This window comes from Thermobia domestica, chromosome 14 (assembly GCF_964235325.1).
Source record: "Thermobia domestica chromosome 14, izTheDome1.hap1.1, whole genome shotgun sequence".
NCBI classification, from domain to species: Eukaryota; Metazoa; Arthropoda; class Insecta; order Zygentoma; family Lepismatidae; genus Thermobia; species Thermobia domestica.
In genome coordinates this window covers 66,860,697-66,880,149 of record NC_137467.1, presented here as the reverse complement: position 1 = coordinate 66,880,149, position 19,453 = coordinate 66,860,697, and the positions used below count along the sequence as shown (strand labels likewise).

Genomic DNA, 19,453 nt, shown 5'->3' with positions numbered 1-19,453 from the left:
CTATACTCCCAATTGTAACATCATTACTATCAGTTTCAATTTTAACTCTATTTCTTAAGTGGTCTTCTGATAATGTTATGTTGATGGATTGAGATTTTAAATAATCATTAAGACTGTTTAAGCTGTATTGCCCTTCTCGTATAAAAACTTGTCTATCACCATATGAGAAACTGTTTTTTTTTTGTGTTGTTATGTTTGGTGTCAGATATGTACTGTAAAACCCAACTAGTCCTATGCTTAAATAGTTGCTCTAGTTGTCTAATTCGTAATGGAGCTTCTTCTTTAAAACAGAAGTATCACTCGTTAGCTTAAATACCTTAGCCATTTATTATATAATAAATGAACGAGTTCGATTTACCTAAAGATATTCCAAGAGAGAAAGTAATCAAGTTAATAGAAGATGTCATTCGAAAGTTAGAATGCAGTTTAAAGAAGAAAAAGAGAAAACTACGAATTGTTAAATATGCATACTACACTTTGATCACGTTGTCGGTTATACTTTCTGCGACAACTGGGTTTATTAATATTTTTATACCTGTAACAATTTACTCGATATTAACAACGTCTCTTGCAACTGGAAGTGCTATAATAACAGGTTTGTCTTCGAAGTTAAACATAAGCAAAAGAAAAGACGAGTATAAAACCATTGTCACTTGTATTAACTCATTTAAAGAACAGTTAGAGATGATAATAACATTGAATGGTGAAATGGATAGCGAATATATAAAAGATACGTTGCTTAAGATCAGAGAACAACTTAAAGATATAAGATCATAGGATTTGCCCCCGCTGTATTCGAATGTCCAAAAATGTTTCGTATTTGTATAAAGAACTCTAATCCTTGGCCCTTCACATGTGTAGGGCCTAAAAGTCTTGTAAACGTTTCAACTGTTTCCTTCGCATCACGTAAGACCAAAGTTTCAGAGTAGGTGAAGAAGACAAAGTTACATACAAACAAATCAAGGTCCCGTTTTCCGGGACCTTGTCAGTTGTACATCCTCACACAAACTTCATCAACGAATCGGGTCTGTACTAGTACTATGAGAAGAAAATTAACGGTCGGCTTTCCGACCGTTTCAAACAAGCATCATATGAAGTCAAATTAGCAGCTAACAAAACCAATAACACCATATCGGACACAAGGGTAAGGATGCTGGGGAAATTCTTGAATACGAAAACACTAGAGACGCTGTAAACAATCACGTTGATATTGAAGACAGGCGCGAGTTTAAGTCTTTTACAGACGTCGGGAAAATCGACGGCCGTTGTGATGGTAAAGCAATCTTCATCAACGAGTATATAGAGATTTTAAGGGTGAGCAAAACGCTCACCCTACAGTTCATCCTCAAACTGTTTGAAAGGGGGCCAGTGCTGGTGGCCCCCTGATTTTCTCTATAATAAATGAGTAAGAAAACTATTAATTGGGATGTAAAAGAGATGATAAAAGAAACAACAGCTAAGAAAAGAAATGGAGAACTTATACCTGATGATGTTCGATGTCTTATCGTGGGTCCGTCGGCGTGTGGTAAGACGTTTTTGCTATTTAACTTCTTATTACAGCCAGGTTGGTTAAACAATAATTACTTCTACATATATTCTAAAAGCATGAGTCAGCCAAAGCATGAGCAGTTAAAAGATCGATTTGAAAAGGCAGAACTAAAGTTTAAAAAGCAAATAGCAACGTTCTTAAGCGGTAATGATTATATTGTACCTATTGATGAATGTGAAAAATACTCTGTTGTTGTGTTTGACGATTACATTTTGGAAAATCAAGATACTGTTAGAAATTACTTTACAAGAGGTAGGCATAGACATTTAGACTGTTTCTATCTTGCACAAACATATTCAAAAGTACCTAAACAGCTTATAAGAGATAACGTCAACTTCCTATGCATATTCAGACAAAATGATACTAATCTCAAACATGTGTATAATGAGTTTGTTGGAGGAGATATGTCTTATGATAAGTTTAAAGAGATATGTTCAAAATGTTGGCAAGAAGATTATGGTTTCATAGTAATTGATATGACAAGGAAGGTAAACAATGGTAAGTATAGGAACAAGATAAAACACTTTATAGACGTTTGACGTTTTTTGACGTTTTAACGTTTGACGTTCTTTGACGTTCTTTGACGTTTATTGACGTTCTCTGACGATTATTGACGTTCGTTCGTTTGCTATACAATAAATGGATGAGAAAGAAATTGATAAGAATATTAAGTTGAAGGATTTCTTGATAAAGGACTTCAAATCTTGGAAGAAAGAAAGAGCAGGTATATACGATAAATTTAAGACACAAGAACAACCTGTAATTGATGCTATTCAAAACTTAGGGAGTGAGATCAAAGAAGTAGCAGAACAAAATAAAAATCTAATAACTGAACTCGTTCCAGTTGCACATAAGACGGTCTCAATAGATCCCAGTCTACTAGAAACACCTAAAAAGATAACTTATGATAGTTCTCCAAGTAGTAGTGATACATCTATAACGGGAGAAATAAAACAAATGAGAAAATAAATTAAAGACAAAGTGGAAGGAGTAGAACCTTTAACAACAGCACAGTCATTTGGTAAGATTGCAACGAAATATTATAGTGAAAGAAATGATAGCGTATTTGGAATAAGAGCTGCAGAAGATGGAAAAATAATAAACAAGATAGGAAATTTGGAAGTTAAAGTGAATGGTGATGATTTGATAATTAATTGTAAAACTTATAAAGGAACAGAAGGTCTATGGGAATTGTTAACGATGAATATTAGTAAAACCATTGAAGATTATGATGATGATGATTTTGAACAGTACAAGGAAATAATAATAGACTCAGATGCTGCCTTCCAAAAATATAATCGAGATAAAAAGGTAGCATCTAGTAGAGGTTCAAAGTACATTAATATTATCAAGCCTATTTGGGATAATTATATTAAACCAACTTTACCCCCAACTCCTAAAAAGAACACGACACCTAAAAGGAATGGTGAAGGAATTAAACAATATACAGAGATACCTAAAGAATATATATGGATGGGTGATGTGAGAAAGTTAATTGATCGGTTAATAGTTATAGATGGAGAAGAAAGGGCTGGTAATCATAACTTTTATAATGAGAAAGTAGGTATAGTGAGTATGATTAATAATAAGCTTTCACAGTTTATTCCTAATGATCCGAAAGGTATAGGCTATTTGATTAAGATCTTAAACACATTACCACAACGATTCTGGAATGATGAGAAGCTTGGAAAAGGATTAGTAAATGATTTGATTAATAAACTCCCATTTGAATTACATATTCCAGGTTTCAGATTTTGCGGGCCTGGGACTAAGCTTCAAGAAAGGTTAGAGAGAGGTGATGAAGGTATTAACCCATTAGATGAGGCTTGTAAAGAACACGATATATACTACAGAGACAATAAAGATACAGAGTCGAGACATATTGCAGATAAGGAACTAGAAACTAAAGCATGGAAAAGAGCATTTAGTAGTGACGCACCAATTGGTGAACGATTAGCTGCTTTTGGAGTTGGTACTGCAATGAATGCTAAGGTTAAGTTGGGATGGGGATTATAAGTTTCGGAAAATTTTTCCTCGGTCGACTTTACGACAATGCTAATATTTATATAGCTTGATGGTGTTTACCATAAAGCGTTGTTTCAAGATGTTCTTTATAATAAATGGATAGTGTTGAAAGTTACGAGTTACAGAGTTTTAAAGCTAACACAAGAACATTTAATAATTTGAATGAAGCTAACAAAGATATTGAGTTCGATTTCAACGTGGGGGATGGTTTTATACATCCACACAAAGCAGATTGTCATATGACTTTTGAAGTTGTTGGTGCATCAGTCGGAGGAACATTTGGCGCAAACGATACTATAAAACTTGTAGATAACTTCTTCCCATTCTTCTTTTCTCAAATCGAGGTTAGAAAGCATGGAGTTGTTGTAGATAAAATCGAGCTACCTGGAATTACATCTACAGCTGTCGGAACATTAAAGATTTCCAAGCCAGAAGTTGAATATTTAAAACAAGCAGGATTTGAAACAGATGATAAACTTGGTCTAAGAAAGGACTTTAGTGTTTTGTACCCATTAAGATTAATTCCAGGCTTCTTAAGTGATTATAAAGAGGTTATGTGGAAAGGCGGATTGAGAATAACATTTACAAAAGCTAACAACAATAACGATGTTTTGTACAAATAGGCTGGATCAGGAGCAGCTCCTCATGATGGAAAAATAACAATAAAAAGTATGGAGATAAGAATGCCTATTGTTGAATACGAATCTAATTATGAAAACAAGTTAAAGTTGAGCATTCTTAAAGAACCAAAAATCATGTTTTCATTCCATACTTATCAATGTGTTCAGAAGACTGTTGTAGGTTCTTTCTTGGAGTTTGACATTACTACTCAATTTAATTCTAGACAATTTGATATGCCTGATTTCGTAGTTGTAATGTTCCAAACTGATAGTAGTGGCAAACAAACGGTAGATGCAAGTAAGTTTAATCATTGTAAGGTAAAGAATATCTATCTTAAGAATGGGAGGAATGAGGTATTTCCAAAAGAATCAAGAAACTTAGATATTGCTAACAAGGATTATTTTAAGATGTACGAAGATTATACTGCGTTTAAGAGAATAACGTGTGGCAACACCGAAATGTACTATGACCCTAAAGAGTTTATAGATAACAGGCCAATGTATGTGATTAATTGTAGTAAGAGGAAGAATGTATCGATAAATGAAAGAACGAACATAAAGATTGTTGTAGACTTTGCAGAAGTTGCAGCTGCTAATACTATGTGCTATGCGATTTTAATTGGACGAAGGAACTTTACATATTATCCTAAGAATGAGAAAGTAGTAGAAGAGTTTTAGTTAGTTAGCAAAATATCAACGGGCATATAGAGATTTTAAGGGTGAGCGTTTTGCTCACCCCTTACGGTTCAAGAATCTAAGAGCCAGTATCACTGGTCCTTTATCAGTTAACCATAGGCGACTTTAAAGGGTATCGAAAAGATACCCTCAAACTGTTTTCATTAACGATTGTTTTATGGAAGTTTTTTCCATCAAACGAAATTGACGAAAATGATTAAATATTTTTTGGTGAAGATAAAAATTGAAAAGTGTTCATTGATTTTATATATAATAAATACGGTGGCAAAACACGTTGATTTTTTAAACAAGCTTGGAAGTCTTGAGCAGAAAGAAGTTGTTGGATTAAGAGAATTAGAATTAAATACAGAATATAAGATTGTGAAAATGGAAAAGATTAAAACTAAATTTGGAAAGAGCATTTTGGCTGAGTGTGAGAAGTTCAAGGTTTTTCTTCCACCTAGATTTACAAAACACTTAACAGATAAAATGATTGATGAGATTGCTAAAGATGGAATAAAAATCAAATACACTGGTCTAAAAGGTAACTATCCAACTGTTGAGTTCTGTATGTAAATCCAAAAATGAATGAAAATGAACAAAAATATGTTGTCAGAAGTAAAAAATGGTGTGATTAGAATGGATCCTCAAAAGAAGTTTATACTTACTAACAATTTCAATGTAATTGTGAAAAATGTGCAAACCGAAGTTCAAGTTGTTTTCGATATTAACGGCTGTCTATTCAGCTTAAATTACGATAAGTGGACAGAGTTTAAGAAATCATTGTTTCCTATAGAGAACGAGGTTAACAGAAGATTCCATTATCAGTATCCGAACTTGTAATTTTAAATATGTTCTAAGTGTTTTATGGTAATAAAGCCATAAAACTGAGATCTTTGGATATACAACTCAGCTATTGAATGCTTTCAACTCTAGAAATGCAGAAAGAAAAAGAGAAGATCTGTGGAGAGAAATACATTTCGTATATGGGCAGCACTAGCGCGCGCATGCGGCACGTTTTGGAACTAAATAGCTGCTCTGTCGACAAAGATGCTCGCGGCCAAAGTCCTTCGTATAACAGCGCGAAATGTTTAGCTTGAATTCTGATCGTTAGGAGATCGTTACGAGAGGAAAGTTGAGCGAAGGATAGAGCGCCCGAGTTATGTTTAGCTGTTAATTTCAATACTAAGTATATGAGAGGCGACGTATATGCCGCCGTTAATAATTCTCTCTCTGTTTTCTATTGCATAACCTCTCTGTCGTCCAGAGCTGATGGGGAAGAAAGAGAAAGAGAGAGAAAAAAAATTGGCAAGCGTCCAAGTTTTACTTCCTGCTTCTTCCTCTTTGCTATATATGTATATGTATGCTCGACAGCTGATTGTAAATGTGTGTGTGTGTGCGATTGAGCGAGAGTGCGTATACATATATCTGTAGTATGCAACATAGTAAACTTTATCTTCTTATAATTCAGTTATTTTTGAAGCAATTTACACCAAACAAAAACTATTTTTTCAATCAAAGACAGCGCTATAAGTTGTAAGTTTTAGATGTAAGTTTAGATGTAAGTTTTTATGATTTTAAATGTCATAAAAGCATATTCGATCTCACTTTGGGGTATCCTTCTGTGTTAAAGTACAATGGTCAGTGGCGGCTTCATAATTTTTGGGGGGCAGTTAGGGGGTAGAGGGGGAAAGTGGGGCAAAACATATATATCTCCCCTACTGATGCGTTTTCTCCACTATTTCTGGCTGTTGTGCTCTCCCAGTTTGTAATATATACATTTAAATATACATTACTACCTTGCGCAGGATGAACCCGAAGTCCATTTACCAAAGTCTGCTTTCCCCTTATTAGTTTCGTGAGATACTGTTTTTAAGCACAAATTTTTACACCCTCTTTCTCTATGGACTTTACACGAAAGTAACATTATAAAGCCTTCGTTCGAAAACGGTGATAATTATGTTTAAAAACTAACTTGAAACGGTTGAAATGTTTCTTGTGATGATACAATACATAAAAAAAATATGAGTAACACAATTGAAGAAATTCCCTCCACTACTTCTTAAAGCTGGAATTTTCGAAAATGTTAGGATATATGTCTACTTACTTATAATTAGACATTTGTATCGAGTTCCACGGGCGTAACTTGAGAGGCTGTGATGTATTTTATTATTGGCCTATTTATTTTAATCCTTCATCACCTTTAATATACGCGCGCTAATTAAAGTAAAAAAACCGAACATTGTTAAAAATTACCTATCTTAATATTTTTGTTTTATTGGATCATAAGATTCAATATATTTCAGGCAAAATTTTCTTCTAGGCCTTATACCTGGAGAACTACATATAGTGTAGCCAAGCTCATACTATCATTTAATTCAGTATCATTTGCTTACTATGCAAAAAAAAAAAAACGAAAACTCGATTTAAAAGCCCCACATAAATGTTGTGACCCTTGATAAAAGAAATTAATATATTTCATTCAATCAATATTTTTATTGTACTCCTTATATCTTGAGTTCTACATATAGTGTAGCCAAACCAAAATTATCACGGTAACTAACTCGGTGTAATGTGCTTAATGTGTAATGTGTTTTATTCATTTATTTATTTATTTTATATTAATAAGGATGGACACATATACTAAGAAGGAAAACATGATTCAAAGTATACATAAAAATAGAGTATCTTTCGAGATCTTTAAGTAAAGAATATGAAAGTCACCGAATAGATCCCTAATTTAAAATACATAGGCATTTGTTCTAGCATTTTGAACAATTCCGTTTTTACGTAGGAGGGAAGGAGCAATCTCTAGTGTTTAAATTTAAGTTATGAACAATTAACTCGACATTGCTTTTGTTATGTCAATTTCATTAAAAGGCTTTAGGGGGATAGCCGGTTTAAAAATTATGAATACATATTATATATATATATATATATATATATATATATATATATATATATATATATATATATATATAGCATCTCACGAAACCCAAATGATTGCAACATGGAATCTGGTATATAAAATCCTTGTTAAAACTCGATGGACACAAAATCCAAAGTTTCCGAAATTTTCACTTTTAGGAGGAAGCGCAACTATTCTTCTGTTTTCTCAGTAAACAGTATAAAATTGCATCAATATTTTCTGTTTCACTACGAAAAACGACTTAACCATTTTAAATGAATTTGTGCACATAGTAAGCACTTGAGTCGAGCTTACTTTTCATCAGTTCACTGTATTCTGAGAGAAGGAAGAAGGTCCAATCCAACCTTCAAAATATTTTTCAAATAAAACTACTCTTCCCGTAAAATGAAGGGACATCTTTGCTATTAAAGAAATAAATGTAGAAATTTAACGAAGTGCAACCTTGATATTTAGATTACAGCCTACTATTTCCTAGGGATGGCCAAACTTTTTTGCGATCCGGAATCCAGAAAATGTATTTTCCGGAGTCGGTAAGTTTATTTTCCGGATTTCGGAAAAATTTCGATGTCGGAACAATTCCGGAATTTAAAAATATTCCGGACTTCGGAAAGAATATGATACTTCTCTGAAATCGGAATTTTACTGAAATCCGGATTTTTCCCGAATTCCGAAATTTTTCCAAAATCGTAATTTTCCGAAATCTAGAATGTTTCCAATTTTACTTTCCGGATTTCGGGAAATAAAAATTCTGGAATTGGCCATCCCTAATTCCTATATCAGTTGTACTTATTTTACCGATAAATTGTATCCATACATTAAATAGAATTTATTGTTACGAAGTAAATTAAAAGTGAATCAAATAGGGTCTATATGTGATTTGAAGTGGTTCAAGTATATATAATTTAAAGGAATGTTGTGTTTACTTGCGGCTAAGGGGTATCCTTGAGAAAGGAATGGGGCACTTTGGATTGGATTCAGGTCGGTAGTCGGCTCAAAAATGTGGTTGGATCGGGAACGGCTGAAGTTAGAGGAGGCCCGATACAACCATATAATAGTTCATCACCATGTTATAGTTCATTTGCAAGCCTACGGTGAAAATTTTAGGTTGCAGCAAAAAATTTAGGGGGGCCCTCCCGTAGATAAACTGGATTCGATTATCGGTGAATGTGCATTTGTTTAAATTAAACGCTAGTCTGTAAGTCTACGTCTTATATAACCTCAATGCTGTAAGAAGTATTCTAGATGTCATTGAATGAAACTGAGGTATATACATATATACTGTTACTAGTTCTGAAGTTAAGTGTGTTTGGTTATTGAAACGCCTGGAGAATACAAGTTACATTATGAACATTCAAAGGTAAAGCTGAAAGAAAACGCCTCTGGCTGTGTTTCGTGTGATACTGTAAAAATATTAAATAAGGACTCAATTCACACTACCAAATATCTGATATGACAATAATCAAAATTCGATAAAAGGGAGTTCGTGTCTACTAAATGCCACGTAATACATGAGATTTCTTATAGATATTCACTTACATTTGAAAGGTAGGCGTCATGAAGGAACCAAGAATTCGATTCACAACGCTTCTTGACGAAGGTTACAGCGCAAAGCAAGCCGCGGAACATATAGGCATTCGCCCTAGAACAGGTCACATAAATATCGTGTTACCGGAGAAACAATTCGTCTTCGTGGTAATGGGAGACGGCGAGTTACCACAAACGAGCAAGACCGTCGTCTAATTTAAGAAGCCAAGCAAACTCACCATTTAAATTCGCGTCAACTGCGACAAGCCGTTGACTTTCCTGGATCCCGTCAAACAGCTATTAGACGACTTAGGGAGGCTCTCTTCGGCGTGCAGCCATTAAGGAATTTCTTTCCGCGGAACGCATCAGACGTCGACGTCAGTTTGCAGAGGAAAATATGCTTTCGGAACTGGACAAGTGTCATTTTCAGCGATAAATGTATATTTTTTTCTGCAAATGATGGACCAGTCTGTGTCTTTCGTGAGAGAGTTTTCAGGTTCGACCCTCGATAAATATGGCAGAAGCGTTCCAGTGGACGCATATCAGTGCCTGTCTGGGGCTGGATCTATGCAGATGGATTTGTTTATCTACACAGGATTGTTGGGCGCCTTACAAGTGCGCAGTATAAGTTCATCTTGGAGATTATTATGGTGTCATCTGTTCGCTAACGTTATCCTGAGGAAGCAATCGACTTTCAACACGATCGGTCACCTGTCCATGTGGCACGAGTTGTCCAAGAGTGGCTGGCAGAAAAATGATGTAGCAGTAATCAACTGGCCTTCACGCGGAGCAGATCTTAACCCAATAGAAAATGTCTGGACAGAGGCAAAGAGGTGTTTGAGGGTGAAATGGGCTAATGAAGTTCCTAAACCTTCCAATGAGCTCTGGGATTCGGTCGTTAATGCTTGGGAAGATCTTGCTGCGAATGGAACGGGCTATGTCCGTCGAATGATACTAAGGATGCTCGTCGAATATTAGCGGTTGTTGAAGCAGGTGATCACTGGACATCATATTAAGAACGTGTTTAGTTTCAAACAGCCCTTTTAAGGGCAACATTTCATCCTTAAAATGTTATGTGAATATGAGATTAAACACGCAGAAAAAAAATCGTGATGCAATCATAGATTTATATTTTTAAAAAATAAAATGTGCTTTGAGTGGGATTCGATCTCACAACCATCACTACGTAAAGCCGAAATGCTACCTCTACTCTAGCCTCTCACTAGCGGTTACTGCCTAACAGTACCTTGCACAATTGCTCCCAAGCCGCCAAAATTTCATACGTAACATTCCTTCGTAATTAGAAATTATGTACAAGAGAGATACCTAATTACTACCATTGTTTTGCATTATTAAGAAGACGTCTCTTGCATTGAAAACGTAGGGCTTCATTATTGACTGATGAAAAGGAAAATGCAATAGTCGAAAATTCTATTTTCTTTGCAAGTGATTTAAAGCAAATTCGTATTCATAATCAAACTTAAAATGAAGCTGAGTTGAGTTGAGTGGACTTTAATTTTAACGTCCCGTTCAGCAGCGAGGCTATATTAGACGTGGGCCTACTAACACACGTGGAATCCCAACCACATAAGCTCCCACCGTGAATCGAATCCTACTTCTCTACGTCATTAAAATAAAGTGGATTCGTATCTCTAAATTAGGATAAATTTCTTTAAGTACTTTTGAAATTCTTAACTAGATTTTCGCGTGTTTCCAAAGAAAATTTGAGAAACCTTACTGAATTTTGAGTTTATATTTTTTATACTTCTGAACCATATGTATTATTTGGTATCAAGTATGCAGAATGTTTCCAAACAACACCGATAACGTTTGCGAGGTGATTCCTGAACCAAGACAAGACAAAAAGTATGCACCAACCTAGATTCACAAATGTTTCCTTTCGGAGTTATGGGCTGCAGAAAACATGAAAAGAAATGAATTTTAAAGGTGCATAGGTCCAAAAGTACGGGACCTACCGTAGTAGGGTCAAGACTTCACTCAGAAACTAATATGTGCGTTATCCAAAAGTACATGTTTCAGAATCTTAAGGTACTCACGCAATAATTTTTATAGAGGGAGTATGGCTAAAGGCATATAATTTGAAGTACTCACACACAACCACTATAAAAATTGTTGCGGAAATACCACAGGATTTTGAAACTTGGATATTTGGAGAGAGCACATATAGTTCTTTAGTGAAGTCTTGGCCCGACTACGATGGGTGCCATACTTTTGGACGTATGAACATTTTAAGTTCATTTTGCATATCTTTGGCAGACTATAACTCCGAAAGGAACATTTGTGCACCTAGATTGGTCTATACATTTGTCCTATCTTGGTATCATTAATCACATCCCAAATATTGTCGGTGTTCTTTGAAACAACCTGTATAAAACTTTCAACTAGAAGGATCGCACATGCTAGTATTTAACCTTATTTGAATAACGGAATCTCTGATATTAGGGAAATTATTTTATATCAGTATACATACAATATGGTATTCACATTTATTTTAAACGTTCAATTAGAATGAATAATTTATATTTACTCTCTTCATTGAGCTCTATAATGTTTTGTAAGAGTATGTTTTGACTTCACTTTTGTATACAATGTGGGATCAAATTATGGTGATTGCGTTATGTGTTTAATTTATTTAAAAGATTTTAGATAAAGTTGATAGCCCAAAAGATCCAGGTGCACTGAAACATTAACAAAAAATGAACAGAATATTTATTAATTCATCCATGGCCTATATATTAAAAATATGTATCCCTGCCTCCGCGAATGAGATGGAGAATCTATAGCCAAAAAGACATGTATTTAACTGAAACACGGAGACTCCTGATTTTGAAGCGCCAGTGCTAACTGAACATCTATATTCATTAGTTACCATTCATGTGATAAAGTTTTTGAATTAGTCGTTTTTGTAAAATGTTTATTATTTTCTGCGAGAGTTAATTTAATTATGTTCCCTCTTCAAAATAGTGTTAAATAATAAATAATAATTTAACAATAGAACAATGCTTAATCCCGCACCCCTTAGTAGTTAATACACTCTAGAGCAGCCTAATCATCAGATAGCTAAGGAGTTTCTTCCTATAACTTTTACAGTGTAAACTCTCAAGCTGATATAACATCTATACCAAGAGTTACGCGTCATATTAAATTAGAAATAAGTGTGGTTATAATAATTGCTTGTTACGTCAGAAAGAAGTATCTTTGATTAATATTATAGGAATTAATCTATGTATTTTCGTGTACAGAAAAGAAATAAAGAGTTACGATAGGAAGCCAATTAACTCGTTAGACAAGAACCTCTGCTATTTTCGTCACTTAGAATATAATCGTCCTCAGATTTCTGAATTAAGAATTTCAATTAGGAATCCATCAATGTATTTTGAATATGTTTAAAATTGTCTCAATGCTCAACGAATTATTTTTCAATTGAAAGTTTTGAATAAAATCTAAAGATGACACTGCGTATTTACTTTCTTCTGCACTCACCTCACGAACAATTGTTTGGCATACCTTACATAGTACGGCAAAGTACTAGGTATTCCCTCTAATCCATAATGTGTAGGAAGTATAGATTTGTTGTCATCCCTTGTCTCAACGACATTCTATTCAAAAATATTTTGCTAAAACGTAAATTATGAGTACCACCTCAGCAGATATGTTTACAAGATTAGAAACAAAAGTCAGTAATCGGTGAATTCACTTTCTTTCAGAATTAATGTTCTGGGGGGGGGGGGCATGTTCACGAGGATAAGGCAGACTTTGGTAAGTGAACTTCGGGCCATTTTTTGCGACTTGTTAGTGCACATCTAAAGAATTAATATTGGAAACTTGGAGAACGTAATGACAAAAATTACGGAGAAAAACTGTCTTAAAGATTTTCTACTCGCTGCATATATTGTACGACACACACATTTACCAAATGTCGGCGTGGCAGAGTGAGGAAAATCTTTAACTCATGCGTAAATGGTTCCGGATTCAATTCCTGTTCGAGTCATACATCCTCTTTTGTGCTTCAACCAATAAAGTAGCAATTTGTAACTATAAGTAAAATATTAATTCACTATATGTTTATAATGAGTAAAACAAAAGAAATTTTCAAATCATTTGTGAAATATTTCAATGTTCCATTTTAACTACGGTAGAAAGAAAATTTAATCTCTTCCGTAAATATTATTGTTACCGCAGTCGTTGCGTAAAAAAAATGCTCTTGACGCTTCGTATCTACATCTGTCGACAGTGTGCGAATTACAAGGGGAATGAGGAGGAAATCTCTTTTGGTTATAGCAACATCCAGTATTAGCAAAGGGGATTTTCCCCTCAACTCCTTTGCAATTCGTACACTGTCAACAGATGTAGACACGAAGCGTCAAGAACATTTATTACACAACGACTTTCGCAACCAGTGGCGTATTTATTGGGGGTATTTCTGGGTTTAAGCCCCCCCGAATGTTATTTACTATATTAAAGTAAATGAAATATTTCGAGAATTTTCACATTTCCAGGACTAAAGTTGGCAAATCCCCCCTCGAAATAAAATCGCAAATACGCCACTGGTCGTAACGATAATATAACTCGTGATATCAGTATATTTACGGAATAGATTAAATTTTGTTTGCCAGCTAACATGGAACAATGAAAGATTTTACAAGTGATTTGAAAATTTATTTTGTTTTATTCATTATAAACATATAGTGAATTAATATTTTACTTATATTTACAAATGCCTACTTTATTGGTTGAAGAATAGAAAGATGTGTGACTCGAACAGGAATCGAACCCGCGACACTTTACACCTAAGTTACAGATTTTACTCACTCTGCCACCCCGTCAATTGGTAAACTCTTACGTCGTACGATATATGCGGAGAATAGAAAACTTTAAGACGGTTTTTCTACCTTATTTTTGGCCACAGCGCTCTCCCAGTTTGTAATATTAACTGTTTAAATTGCACTACCGCCTCGCAAAAATGGCTCCAAAGTTCGCTTACCAAAGTCTGCCTTCTCCTTTTCAGTATTACTGGAGGAGGCACTGTCAGGACTTGTCCGGAAGAAACACTGGGTGAAAGATAACGTGTTAAGTATAAAGGTTTTAAGATCAATCCTTCAAACAATACTGAAGGGGGAGTTCTAACTTAATTTCATACACATACCTTAAAATAGAATATTTCGACTAAAATTGCCACTTTAGAAACTTCATTTCAGAGAATGACTATGAGAAACAATAAGATCACTGTAAAATACATTATAAAACACACACACTCAAGACCCTATCTACCTTCAAAATGACATTTCCAGAAGTTCAGCCGCGACTAAATAGGTTTTTCAGACCTGAAAAAGTTAACCTTTCTGAAGTTCATGCAAATATTTAATCTTTCTTCCGAAATAAACTCTTTCATGTTACCTCCGATTGGGATTTCTCCTTGAAGTGAAAACTGTTCCTTCGTGATTATAAGGTTCACGTACGCCTTTCCAACGGAAAAGATCCATTTCATATTTCCGCTGAGAGCGCATTTGTTTCGGAACTCACCTGAAGCTGTAGATCGACGTCTCATATAGCCTCAGTGCTCAAAGAGACGACAAACTCAAGATCTGTCATCAAACCGAAAACTTATTTACGTCGCCTTTTCACACTCATCAAAGAGTATTAAGCGCTTTTTTTTAAATATTGCATTTAAAATCAAACAAAGTAACTTGGAGTGCTGTCATTAAAAATATTTAATTTTAATTTCACATATATATTAAACAACTTCGCGTAAAATGATATTTGTAAATCTTCATGTTGACGAACACTTTCTTAAATCGCCAATTGATATATATATTAATTATTTCGACCACATTTAGGTATAACTTGCAGTACATATGTAGAGTAAACAAAAAAAGCAATCCTATTATGGTCATTTTTATGCAACAAAACATTGAATGATGATTTTAAAATATTCTGCATTGAAATAGAAAAATTTTTCGATAGAATAATTTTGATACTTTCATTTTTGTCTGTGTAGTAATGTAACGATTTATCACAGCATTGTGTACGAAAGGGATTAACAAATGTAGTTATTTTTTCTAAAATATTTAAATTAATTTGAATTGAAAAATTATACAACAAATATGGTTAGTACTACGTGATGCATAATAAATAGGAAAGTAATGTTCTATTAAAGTTGCAGGTATATTGGCTAAACTTTTATTAAAGTTTCATTTTCGGGTTCTGACAATCAAGTTCCTTCTTTTTATTGAAATCTTGCTGATTGTAATATTTGATAAATATAAAAGTTTAATTACACTTTCTGCACATATTCAAATTGAATAGTATTAAATTAATAATATTAAGAAATATTTTTTGATTAAAAGAGATTGTTGAATTGTTTAACGTTCCGTTCAGCAGCGAGACCGTATAAGGCGTAAACCTACTGATTAACGTGAAATCCGAACTACATGAGGTCCCGAAAGGAATCGAACCCGGGCCTCCAACGCTGGATTAAAAGAGTCGTTTAACAAAGTATCACTAACAAAATGTAAACATAATAATAAATAAAAAAAATGTGGTATACCGAAGAATAAATAAAAAATGTTGTATACCGGATTTTAACTGTTGATCATCACCAAACTTGAACATTTAGTGAGTGTCCACTAACTGACTTCTGTGCGATTGCTACCTTATTAAATACATCTTGACAACACATATAAACAAATTATACGAAAACGAGTGGTTGCTTCATTTTTTAGTTTAGTTAAATGGTTTTCTGAACATAATTAGCACTGTCGTCTTGTCAATGTTTTGCTAAGATTTGCATCCTAAGAGGGAAATGGAATTTTAAAATTTAACCTATAAATAAAGTATCTCAAAAGTCCCTCATGTTATATAGATGAAGTTTGATATATAAACTCCTCAATAAAATAAATGGTTCGGTGTAATCGAGTTTTCGAATATTCAGCATCTACAGGAAAAGGTAGAAAAGTAATTTATATAATACTTTCTCAACATATAAATATGAATCGAAGTTTTCTGTCTCCCCATCACAGGTAAACGCTGAATTATGTAAAACGAATTTTTGAAAATCAGAATCGCTTGGCTAGAGTTGAGTTGATTTTGAGTTTAAAGTCCCTCGTTTAAGCCTCAACAGCGAGGCTATATGAGACGCGACCTACTGATTAATGTGGATCCGAACCAGTTGAGCACCCTTCGGGAATCGAACCTAGGTCTCCCACGCCAAATCGTTTGGCTAGAGTCGTGATTTGACCACCTCATTGTCGCTAAATATATATCCTAAAATGGAAGGAGATTCAAAATACATGACAAAAATATTGTTTCCTGCGAGTTCCGACATTAGGGGCTTGTATCCAGTAATATAAATTCCTCAATGAAGTCAGTGAAGACTTATCCCAGCGTTTACGATAGCTTGCCTTCTAAAAGGAGAAAGGGCAATTTGTAAAAATTAAGTTGATGTTGATTGCCTCACCGCCACGTACTGATGATTTCAGGGGGTAGCACAGGGGCACATTTTTTCTGGGACTAATGAAATTCTTACCACTTCCGTCCAAACTTCCGAAGAAACCAGTATTTTTGCAGTGCTACTTTAACCCTGTTTACTGAAATTATCCCTCGGGAGAAATAGTTTGTACTCATCACATTCATCACGGATAATGACTGAATCGCTTGAAATTAAACTTCGAAGATAGTCGAATCAGTTTTCTTTTTTATCATATTGCTTTCATTAGGATCGGTATCCTAAGGGAGAAATCGGCTCAAAATTTGTGATAAAGATATAGTATCTTCCGAAACTCTTAAAATAGGCAGATTAAGTATTGCTTATGAAGTCCTTTTGAAAACTAAGATGACACTAGTTCTAATAAAAGGGTGTGACAGACATGGGTAATCCTCGGCCATCCTCTGTATAGCCATGGTTTAGCTCCTTCGTCATTAAAATTAGTGATATGTTGATTAAGTTTTATTCAAGTTTCACTTTCGCGTTATGACAATGAAGCTGCTAGTTTCTATAATACTCTTGATAATTTTAACACGTTGAAAGGCAACAATTTGAATATTTAAATTACTAACATAAAATGAATAATATCAAAGACTTTTTATTAATAGAAGAGAGCTGTATAACGAAATCTCCCGAACAAAATTTTAAAAATACTGTTGGCACGGAGCAGGAACTAATGATCATCGAAAAAAAAGGAGGAGCGGCAAATCATGATTTAACTAATCACCCTACTACTTGTTGGAAAACACTATAACGAACAGAGAACAGGCATTTCCTTAAGAAGAAAAAAAAAGAAGACTGTAGGGTAGGTGATTTGTACCTTACGGGCATTAACATTAAAGAAAATATAAGTAAGTGAGCTGAATCAAACTTGAAGCATGGATGCCATTTAGGAAGGGCAGGAGGGGGCATTGCCCCCCTCCAAGAGCTCGAGGAATACATATATTTTAATCGATTGTCTACTAATGTACTGGTACAAAACGTCAAAGTCTTATGTCGATGATGCTATTGGTCCCCTTAAAAGAAGCCTGAAATGACGGTGCTAACTTGCATAAATATAAAATAGAAGTAATTATGTATTGATTAACTGTGAGGGAAATTGAAAAAAAAAAATAAATTTCATATTTATCAAGTGTATTTTAAACAAAATAATTCTAAACAAAACAATAGTATCAGGAGCATCTCCGTATATTTTGATATGGTATTTCTTAGCTACGCTGTTTAAACTTGTATTTATCTATTCTAATATCTAGGGCTGAACTTCAATTCCGTCGCCTTTGGTTTCTAATTTCAGGGCTCTAGTAGTTTATTTTTAATTAATTGATAAACAATTGAAATTAACTATTTAGAAATTGCATATACTAGTGATTTGTTGGCAGATAAATTACGCGCTTTCTAATGCTTAATATTTTGTTTAATTGCCGAAATGATTAAGATGTTTCATTACTCGTACGACGTGAAATCACCCTCAAGAAGTAGAGAGAGAGAGGAAAATGTCTTCAAAACTGAATGAAATGAGATAGTGGAATGTGCAAAAATATTTTACATAGTATACTCGAAGAAATTAGTGCGACTTTGCTTCTTCTTATGAATAATATAAGTAAATATTGTATGAAATCCTGCATTGTAATTAACAGTTATGTCATTACCCCTTTTAATAATTGAAGACTACACATTGAAAATTACGTATAATTATTATATTTTGAGAAAACTGACAATATCTGTACGACATTTTATTTGCGAAAAATGTTATAAGAAAACAAGATTTGATATACTAACTTTGATTTCGAATATTTTCGTGTCTTGGTTTATGTTAATGTTCTACTAGAGTTAAAAAATGCTGAATGATATTTGGAAATGACATGTGAATGATGAGGAAATATTAATTGAATAGTACAACTGTCTTCTATTTAAAAAATGCTTCAGTTCTAACAGAAAGTGGTGCAATAGGTAATCCGTATGTGAACGACACATCAAAATGTATATTTTGCATTAACTTGAATTGTGTTATTCTAGTTATAAAATAATACCTTATTTAATTATGTAATGAAAAATTCTCATTAACACTTTACTTTACCTCAAAAATTTGTTCCGTAATCAAATATTTTTTTTATCAATATATATTAAACTTCTATTTGAAGATGCGCTCCAACGCTGAATTCTCGTCCGTATCCAATGGGCGTGTTAAATAATTGAACTGTAAAGCTGTGCAAATGTTTAATTCACGTAAGGCTGAAACAATAGAAGGGAAAAATTTTATTTTGATACAAACATTGTAAATATCAAGAATAGTTACATATTCACCAGTTGGTACAATACATGGTTTACACACTTGGGAACTGTATGTTTTCTGAAACTGACAGTGCTAATGTCTACTTATCACAACATGCAAAGTACAATATGTATTTGGAATACAAGTATGCAATAACTTAGTTCTATTGACTTTTTCAAGTATGTACACATTTTAATTATATTTAAAGGCAATTATTATCCAGAAAAGCAAGCCAATATAGGAACAGGAAATGCATGAAATGAAAGGGACAACGTCCTTAATGATTATATATAATTTTACATGTTCTGGCGTGAGAGAAACTAAAATTACTGAAGCTAACGTATGACCCAATTCG

At 33.9% G+C, this 19,453-nt stretch overlaps 1 long non-coding RNA gene across 1 annotated transcript in view; it reads right to left on the bottom strand.

The window, feature by feature from the left end:
- Positions 1–19,029, bottom strand: part of LOC145670613 (uncharacterized) — a 138,165-nt gene extending 119,136 nt beyond the window's left edge. Inside the window, exon 1 of the long non-coding RNA XR_014128359.1 lies at positions 18,904–19,029. This is a non-coding gene — a long non-coding RNA (uncharacterized LOC145670613). The remainder of the gene's footprint in view (positions 1–18,903) is intronic.
- Positions 19,030–19,453: the final 424 nt, after the last annotated feature.